The sequence below is a fragment of the Myotis myotis genome, unplaced genomic scaffold, assembly GCF_014108235.1.
Source record: "Myotis myotis isolate mMyoMyo1 unplaced genomic scaffold, mMyoMyo1.p scaffold_m19_p_15, whole genome shotgun sequence".
Lineage (NCBI taxonomy): Eukaryota > Metazoa > Chordata > Mammalia > Chiroptera > Vespertilionidae > Myotis > Myotis myotis.
In genome coordinates this window covers 50,791,526-50,801,367 of record NW_023416319.1, presented here as the reverse complement: position 1 = coordinate 50,801,367, position 9,842 = coordinate 50,791,526, and positions in this window count along the sequence as shown.

Below are 9,842 nucleotides of genomic sequence, written 5' to 3'. Positions count from 1 at the left end.
TGTGCTATGACTTCAACTGAGGAACAATTAAACAATACATGCCTGGGGCAAGGGGCTCTCTGGCAGGGGCAGAGGACCAATCAGCACACGCCAGGCACCTTTTCATTATCACCTCTGCAGCGCCTTGATAGGCAGCTATTGGCTCTCCCTCGGGAGTGAGATCACTTGTCACTGTCCTCAGGCGGCGTGCAGTGAGTGCCAGTTAATGCAAGGTCTTGACCATGCATTCTGTGTCGGAACAATTCACAGTGAATGTCCATGCTCTGCATGGCAATGGTTTTCTCCCCCGGCCCCTTCCTGTCCCTCCCCCTCTCTCTTTGTCACATCTCCTTTTCCCTCCTAAGCACACTGCGAGGAAACGGTAACTCACTGAAAAGCCAAATCAGGACGCCAGTTGCCTTTATGCACTGACTCAGGAACCCTTTCCTGAGCAACACTATACAACTTGGCACTCTGGGCTGTCAAGGATTAAAGATGAAGAACAATAGCCTCCAGCCCAGAGGGTCGCTCTCCCAGCTCCATGAGGTGAGTCTGAGAGCCACATGGAGAGGACACCCTGGGATAAGCTCTGGGACGTGGAGGACTAACTGGCAGTTCCCGTGACCCAGCCCGAGGCTGGGCGTCAGGCACTCTCCAGATCCAGGACAACAGGAACCCATATTTCTGGGCAGGAGGCATTCACAAGCCCCAGTATATTTAGCACAATAATAATAGATGTTACTGTATCTTTGTTATGGAAGTCCTGCTGTTTTGTGTGATTTTCCCAGGCTCTCTCACAGGCTGCATACCATAGGAACTGAGCTAGAAATTTCTTCTCCCACATCTCTGCTCCTAACTATTTATAGGTTGAACTATTTTTGGCAAAAATGATTCAAGGTTGCCTCTGAAAACTTAAATTGCTGAAGTATAATAGCTATTTTTCAATGAAAGGTTGACTTTATGTGCTTGCAGAAAGCATCACATGTTAATATGATTATTCATTTTCTCAAAAAACAGTGTAGCCTGAATTTGGGCAGCTCCGTTATATCTGTGCAAGGAATGCGGTCCTTCCCAGCTGTCCTCCTGATGATGTCACAGAACCAGCAAATCACAAAGGAAGTCAGCCCCGACGTGACTGAACCCCACTCCAGAGCTACTCACACAAAGAGCCTTGCCTTCTACTTTCTTCCTTTCTCCTTCCTGAGGAGTATTTCCCCGATCCGAGTGGGGAGCCTTTCACCAGAGCGAGGCCAGAGGGCAGGGGGATTCACCATGATGGAGTGTGTTGCCCGCTGTGAGCAGTGCTGCCGATGTTCCAGCCGCACAGAGCAGGGCTCACTGGTGAGCATTTGGGAAACGGAGAGATTGAGAAGATGATGGAGTTGGACAACAGCTCAAACTGACACAGCTAAGCAACACGAGACTGGAGCCAGAGCCCGAAGACTAAGCTTTCTCTGCTCTACAAGTGCTTTCACACCCAGGAAAGCAGCACAGTCACCTGAGAAATAACTTGCAAACTCAAATGCCTGGGTCCCACCCTTGGAATCAGGAAGTTTGCAGAGATGCTGGTGGAAAAGCAACCCCGGGGCCAAGGCACAGCTGCTCCGCAGATTGTAACTCAAGAGCCACCGCGTCCTGCCTTGCTCCTGCCTTCCTAAGGACGAGGGCAAATACCCCTGCCACGAATGAGTGCTAACTGATTCAACCGTCACAACAACCGGATAAAGCATGCGCTTGTTTTCTCCATTGTGAGAATGAGGAAACGGAGGCTGTACTCACTAAGCAACTTGTAAGAGGTTGGAGGGCTGGTGAGTGGCCAGCTGGCATTCAAGCCCAGGCAGGCTGGCTCTGAGCTGTCCTTTTAACCTCTGTATTATCCAGCTTTTCCAGTTCTGCTACCCCAATCTTATGCAGGGTAAGGACCCCATGGGACCCACCTAGTTGGTTCATGCCAGTGACAAGGAAGTGACTTTTCTAAGCATGAATCCATGCCTTGCACCAGCTCCCAATCACTTACACTACAGCAGGTGAATCAGTGGCATAGAGGCCAGCTACCTGCTCCGTATCTTTATTTATTTATTTACTAGAGGCCCGTTGCAGGAAGAGATTTGTGCAATAGACTTTCCCTTCTCCTGGCTGCCGGCACCGGTTTTCCTCCGGCACCCAGGACCCAGGCCTTCCCTCCGGAATGGAGCCTTCCATCTTCGCTGCTCCCGCCCGAAGCCTTCTGTCTTCGCTCCACCACTTCCTGCTTATGCATGCAAATTAACTGCCATCTTTGTTGGGTTAATTTGCATATGTTTCTGATTGGCTGGTGAGTGTAGCAGAGGGACAGTCAATTTACATGTTTGTCTATTATTAGGTAAGATTTATTTATTTATTTATTTATTTTTATGTTTGCATTTGATTGTTAGAGAGAGAGGGAGAGGGATAGAGAGATAGAAACATCATTGAGAGAGGAACATCATGTATCGGCTACTTCCTACACGGCCCCTACTGGGGATCAAGCCTGAACCCAAGGTACATGCCCTTGTGCAGAATTGAACCCAGGACCCTTCGGTCTGCAGGCTGACACTCTATATACTGAGCCATACTCACTAGGGCCATGCTCCATATCTTTAAAAAATTAGTTGTAATGTTACAAAATTAAAATTTTCTTATAAAAATTCAATCATTTGCCTGATATATGTCCATGCCTGTAACAACACTGGGTCAGTTTCAATGGACTGGGCATGCTTTTCTGAGCCCAACACAGACCTCACGGCCCCTGCCTCCATCACTTACCTTTCCATTTGTCCAATATTACAGAGTAAGTCCCAAAGCTGTACAAGCATGAGCTTGGGATATAGTGCTGGGGATAAGGTAAAAAAAGATCCCCGCCCTGATTGTTACCAAAAGGCTTCATTTAAATAAGGGACTAAGCCAACCAACTAATCTGATCTCTAGAACAGCCATTTCCACTGTCAAACCTATCTCTAAAATTTCCAATAAATAGAAAATAAATTAAAAACTGATACAGGGAAAAAATAAACCAGATGGTCCGTGCCTGTGAGATGGAGGCTGCCAGGGTGATGCACTCTCTCTATCGTCTGTCCTCCCTTGATTCTCCCATCTGGTGACATCAGGGAGAGCACCTCCTGCCCTACCCATTACACTGGTCAGAAGATGAAGTTCAGAGTCACCTTCAGGACTCGGTGCCAGGGCCCATTCAAATGCCCCAGCTCTTCTTCCTGAAAACTGCATGTCAAGTGCACTAGTGATAAAAGTCAGCTCCAACCCACCCCTGCATCTCTCCACCTCACCAGCCACTGCAGCTGGATTTGGCACCAGGATCCTTCCCATTGCTTCTGCCTGGCTGATAGCTCAAGCCTGGAGCCCCAGGACTTCTCTGAATACTTCCTTAATCACAACTGGGACTCCTGTTGTCCTAGCACTTCCCTATAATGTCTTTCCTGGGGCTAAATCCTCTGTTTCTTCCTCCATTCCATTCAGCAATCATATCTCCATAGGGATCTATGACGGGATTTCTTATGGCCACACCCCATCCCAGATGGAGACGAGCTCAGAAGCATACACTATGACAAAGCAAGTGGTTTTCTATAAAGGTGAGCCTATGACCTTTTCTCCAACAAAATGTTGAAGGAAGTCCTATCTGGGAAATAAAAGTGAAGGGGGAATAAGAAAGTCCCCCCTCCACCCTCTAGGCTCTGGGGCATTCCCCTAGGTATCTGAGGCGCTAAAGTTCCAAAGGCAGGGGAGCTGCAGCGTTTGTGCTCGGGGCCTAAAACCACTCTTAATGGGGCCAACAGGTCCTAACACTTGGCTTATTCCTTTAACCAGAACTTGGTAAGAACACCAGGTGGTCTCTCAAGTTTTCCAGTTCATAACAGCACCAATTTGACTCATAAATCTTTTCATAGTTTACTGCCTCAGAAAATGTCATGTAAGAGCCATCTAACATAAGAGAAAACAGAATAAAAAATAAGATCTCTTTAATCAGGCCACAATTATGAGAGGACACTAGTTATTTTTAGTGTTTCTGTTCCTGGGTACAAAGGTTTCTGGGGGCAAGCAGACATTAGTGAGCTCTGGGTGGCCTAAGGCACAGGATGAATTGTCATTGGAGGGTTGTAAAAGCTACAACTTCCTTTCATTTAATTGCCTTGCCTCATGGAAAGGAGCAATTAGAGTGCTGCTTGCTAATACAGAGATAAATGATTGCCTTGTTGAGAGCCTTTTGGGGAGCAGGATGTGCAGAATGAGTGAGCTTAAAATCTACTTTATTACAGCCACATCCTAAAGTAGATGAAAGACCTTGCCAAAAGAAGGATTTGTAGTTTCCAACGTGGAACCTCCCAAACCCCTACAAGCACTGTGGAAAGCACAAAGACAGTGGTCAGGTGACTGTGGTATTCCAGGATGGTATTTTTGCTCATCTTCCAAGCATTTCTTCTAGCTTTGCACAAACCAGAAAAGGAAGATCATTTTTCTTTAATATATTTTGTATTGATTTCAGAGAGGAATGGAAAGGGAGAGAGAGAGATAAAAACATCAATGACCAGAGAGAATCATTGATTGGCTGCCTGCTGCACACCCACACTGGGGATCTAACCCACAGCCTTGTTATGTGCCCTGACCAGGAATCGAACTGTGACCCGCTGGTTCACAGGCCGATGCTCAACCACTGAGCCATGCCAGCTGGACAGGAAGATCATCTTTTAATGTTTGACAGAGAGCGGTGATGCAAGGACGGAACACTTGGGATAAGGTCTTCCTGGAGGTGATTTTCCAAGGACCAGATGCCTCACATTGTCAAAGGCAGGAACCAGAAAAAAACTGTCACTTGACATTCTGAGCCAAAGGGACCCCCAACTGTTTAAATGTTTTAGATTTCTTGCCCTACTTAATGTCATTCTATAAAGTTCAGTGTTGATATGCACAGCACCACCTTAATTAGCCTTTAGAGAATAAAGATCCTTTTCTCAACCTTTTCCTTGGAATGCATAGGGGGGAGGAGAGTTCTGTGATGCTACCTCTCTCCCCTCCTTCTCTTCACTCACTTTGTTGGAATCAGGCACTTAGCCCATCATCCGCATAGCCGCCGGAGCCCCCACTCTCAGCTCCAGAGACAGGCCTGGAGACTCTCCTCTCAAGTTCAGTTATTTCAATCCCATTGATCTCTCATTTACTTTAAGAAGTAGATTCAATAGCAAAGTATTTCTTCACTGTATTTTGAGAACTCTTCCAGGGAAAGGCCATTACTTTTTGCAGTAAGCTGAGGATAAAAACGATTTTACTGTCTCTCAGGATAACTAATTTCGATTGATCTCGTTAAGCTCTAAAACATGTTGCCACGGTTAATTATAATTCATCAATCACACCAACACATGGCACTCACCGATGGAGACAGCCCTGCATGTTTGTTTGAGGTATGCAAACAATATTGTGAGAGATCAGTTTTAATCATCTCCTACTCTGTGTTCATTGTCAGGAAAATGTGATTTAAGGAAAATCATTTACTCATCCCCAAATGTATTAATGCAAAGCAAGTTTACTTTTTTATTCTTTATAAAGAAAATCAACACAGCCAACAGAAATCAGTTGACAAGTATAAAAGGTTCTCAGTCAGTTTAATATCCATGAAGTGTTTATTGATGTGTGAAGCCAAAACATTATTTAGATAAATGCTTTTTTGTCTATGTGGATTTTGGAAAAAGAATCAGATGGGTTTCTTTATGGTTTTTTTCTTGGTAAACCTTGAAAAAAAAGTGTGGCAAACAAGTCAGGAGTAGTTTCAGTTCACGTTTTTTTCAGCAGGTGCTGACAGTGATGAACAAGTTGGAGACTTGGAACCAAAAGGAGAGGTGTCTTCGAGACCAGGGCTATTTGCCTCAGAGGAGTCAAATGACCAGCACTGTGGCTGGAAGCTTTATTTGCTAATAAGCCACTGGGAGTGGGGGGGGTGGGGAGCATTCATTCATTCATTCATTGGGAAATGAATACCTATGAGACCTTCTCTTCTGGGCATTGAGCTGGGTTGAAATCAGCAATAAACAAACCAGGTATGGCTTCTATCGCCACACAGCGACAGTCTCATGAGGAAAACAAACCTTTAAATGATTGACTACAATGAAGTGTGCTGTGTCCTGGCCCTGTGGCTCAGTTGGTTGCACCATCCTCCCGTACACTGAAAGGTTGTGGGTTTGATTCCTGGTCAGGGCACATTTCTCAGGTTTTGGGTTCTATCCTAGGTCGGGGTGCATGTGGGAGGCAACTGATAAGTGTTTGTCCCATGGATGTTTCTTCCTCTCTCTAAAATCAATAAAAACATATCCTCGGGTGAGGATTAAAAAGTAAATAAATAAATGAAATGTGCTGTAAATCACCGTAGGAGAACAGGGTACAATATGAGGAGACTGAAGCAGACACCCACCTTGTATAGGGGGCAAGCAAGACATCCTGGTGGAAGTACTTTTAGGTGCATAACTAAAGATGATTCATAACTCTTCAGGTAATAAAGAAAGGAGGGTAGCTCCAAGCAGAGATAATCAGAGCTGCTTATGTACTTTTGACCATGAAATACTCGCAGTCAAATTGTCAGGCCATGCATCCAATAAAGAGCAATGAATATAGTCAGGGATGTGGGGCTCGGCCAGGAAAAAAAGAATATCAAAATCAAGAACTAAACACCATCCCCTTTTAGTTGGTTGAGAACCTGTTTCTTATTCACACAGGTCCTGCAGTGGTTCTCACATGAGTGTGTTAACCCAACCAGCATAAAATTGCTCACTCACTCTGCTCTGTCCATTCCGATTTCATGGACCTTTATGGGAGAAAGCTTTTTGACATTTATGGTACAAAGGATCTTGCTAGAGGGCATTTTGAATGACAGAGGGAACAGGGAAGAAAGAGTAGACGAGTTATCAGGGTCTAGTCCCCAGGTACCACTGAGGCCCCAGGGTATCATTTCTCTATCTGAAGTCATTGCATGCCATTCAGCACCACCCACTACCAAAGCAGAAATGAGCCCCAGCAAGATGTCTAGGCCTTTGAGGAATTCACCAGTGAGCCCGCGCTTTCTCCCAGTCTCAGGCTGCATACTCTTACATGCCATGCAGTGAGAATAAAGAACCAAGAATGAGTCCATCACTTGGAACTAACTGTTCAGTGCCTTGGAGACTTAGAAAACCTTAGTGCAAATCCTCATTTCAAAATATAGACAAGACTAGGTGCATCCCCTAAACCTTCATAAATGTTGTCCTGTTCACTGGGACACTTAGGTGTGGCACTCTTTCAACCCCTCCTTTGTATTCACAGACATGTGGTTATGTTGGCAGCGTACTGAAGACCCGGCACTTCATGACTTCACGCCCACCATCTCATCGGCTCCTCCAAGGCTCTCCAAAGGCTGAGCAGAGCAGACCAACATGCTGCTCCCCCTGCTCCCCTTAACAGGACACACAAAGCCACTTCCTGCAATCCTAGTGGAGAACATAACCTTCCTCACTGCAACATGAATGCCGGGATACAACCAGACCAGCATGGAGCAGGAGGATGCAGTTCCTGTAGGAGGGATTTGACAACTACCTCTAGGATGATGGGAAAGGAATACGGGCATGAACAGAGCCAAGGAAGAAAGGTTACTCTAATGACTACAAGTTCTTGAATGTTACCACATTCCCTGGAGTCAAGAAAACGGTTATTATCCAACCCCAAAACAGAACTAATTCATGATGATTTGCATATACATATATAAATGCCTGAATTATCTAAGTAAACTAAGTATGACTCAAATCACAATGTAGTTTTTATTTATTTATTTTTTAAAAATCATACTTTGCGTTAAAAACTTTAGGAGAGAATCATATGAACTGGGTAACCTTAACCTACACATGCAATCATGCCAGGGCGCTGTTGTAGTGAGCAGTATAAAGAAGAGTCTTTTCTAGGCTAACGATTCTTTTTTTAAAAAGTCCACACTGTTTCCACTTATTTTATGTTTCAAAAACACATTTATTGATCACTTACAGGCATTTCTAGGTTGAAGGTTTTAAAAGGACATGAAAATAACATATCCTTGTAATAAAAATATCTATGAAAGTACAATTTGAATGAAAAAGTTGAACATGAAGGAAATAACTACTATGGAGAATCTAAAATTTAAATCAACTAAATTATATGATGATGTCATCTTATATGATGATGTAATGAGGGAGATTTTTATTAAGAATAAAATATATCGCCCTGGTTGGTTAGAGTGTTTAGAGCAGTGATGGCGAACCTTTTGAGCTCGGTGTGTCAGCATTTTGAAAAACCCTAACTTAAGTCTGGTGCCGTGTCACATATAGACATTTTTTTGATATTTGCAACCATAGTAAAACAAAGACTTATATTTTTGATATTCATTTTATATATTTAAATGCCATTTAACAAAGAAAAATCAACCAAAAAAATGAGTTCGCGTGTCACCTCTGACACACGTGTCATAGGTTCGCCATCACTGGTTTAGAGTGTCATCCTAATACACCCAGGCTGCCAGTTCTATTTCCAGTCAGGGCACATACAAGAATCAACCAATGAAAACATAAATAAGTGAAACAACAAATCAGTGTTTCTCTCTGTGTCTCTCTAATCAATAAAAAAAGAATAAAATACTGCCTTTAAATCATGACACTTCAAAAATATTTTTAAAGTTTAGCCTACTGCTAAAAAAGAAAATCCACTATTTTTTTAACTGATATATTTTAAAGATTTGAAAATAATATTCTGTGATATACATGTACAAAGTTCAAATGAAAATATTTTTGAGTGTTCATAATGTGCTAAACATTGCAGATATAAAGATATGTCATTTTTATGTTTTCAAGAATCTCATAGAACAATATTTATAGACCTGTCTAACAAGCCAACTCATAAAATTATATTGTAAAAATAGCCGTAACCAGTTTGGCTCAGTGGATAGAGCATTGGCCTGCGGACTCAAGGGTCCCAGGTTCGATTCCGGTCAAGGGCTTGTACCTTGGTTGCAGGCACATCCCCAGTAGGGGGTGTGCAGGAGGCAGCTGATCGATATTTCTCTCTCATTGATGTTTCTAACTCTCTATCCCTCTCCCATCCTCTCTGTAAAAATCAATAAAATATATGTTTAAAAAATTATATTGTAAAAATACATATCATTATCTACGCAGTCAGGATAAAAATATGGTATTTACCTGTATTTATAGGTTAGCTGTTTTGAACTCTTTACTGTAAATACTTAAAATATTGGTTTGCATTATTCAGTATAATTCTGTCTTTGTGACAAAGCAGAGCAAAATCACGTTAAAATGTGCTGGTGAGTTTCCAAAGAAATAGGTTTATAAAGCATTAGCCAGGTATTTAAGATAACCTATGGAAACACTACAATTCATTTCTTTTCAGAATTTAGTATTTTTTATAAACAACTTTGTAGTTGAGGATAAAAGAGGCATTTTAGAATCAGTTTGTTCAAATCTTCTGGAGCGGCATTTCCTCTCTATATAAAAGGCTAAGTGTCCGACTCTTCATTGGACCAACCGACTGACCGATGGCTGGCCAGCCAGCCGGTGCATATGCCACGCGCTGGCAATTTAAAAATAAATGCTGACTCGTGCATGCACAGTACATAGAAAGCTCTCTGGACACCAATCGCACATGACACCAGAATGTATCTGAAGACCAACTATTGGCACTTTGTTGTTGTTATGTCATGCTGTTGTTGTTTATTTATTAATCAATTTATCGATCATTGTTTATATCAATGTTTTTATATCATGATTTGTTGTTTTTATATCATATTGTTGTTTATTTATTAATAAATGTATATATTATTTTCCTATACATTT